General features: G+C 37.6%; 1 protein-coding gene and 1 long non-coding RNA gene across 2 annotated transcripts in view; one reads left to right on the forward strand and one right to left on the reverse strand.

Annotated features, from left to right (window-relative positions):
• zbtb48 (zinc finger and BTB domain containing 48) overlaps window positions 1-250 on the reverse strand; it is a gene marked incomplete at its 3' end in the record, with an annotated part of 6,507 nt that overhangs the window by 1,365 nt on the left and 4,892 nt on the right.
• The window catches only part of LOC118324912, a 3,970-nt gene that overhangs the window by 670 nt on the left and 3,050 nt on the right, over window positions 1-250 (forward strand). The window lies entirely within an intron of this gene.

Below are 250 nucleotides of genomic sequence, written 5' to 3' on the forward strand. Positions count from 1 at the left end.
ATGGATCGAAACCATCCTCTGCTAGATTATTGATTTTACAAAGAAGATGAATGGCTATAGACCGAGTGAGCAAACAAAAGAAAACGTTACCTTGGGCTATGGGAAACTCTGAAGGGCATTTTTCACTTTTCTATCACGTTGTTTAAACAAGTATTTGATTAATCAATAAAATTATCCGCAGATTCGTTGATAATGACAATCATTGTGTGTTGCAGCCCTGGTATTCTCTGTGTGCTCCCACCACGTTTTT

This window comes from Morone saxatilis, unplaced genomic scaffold (assembly GCF_004916995.1).
Source record: "Morone saxatilis isolate NCDOM2014 unplaced genomic scaffold, NCSU_SB_2.0 Contig15, whole genome shotgun sequence".
Taxonomy (NCBI): Eukaryota; Metazoa; Chordata; class Actinopteri; family Moronidae; genus Morone; species Morone saxatilis.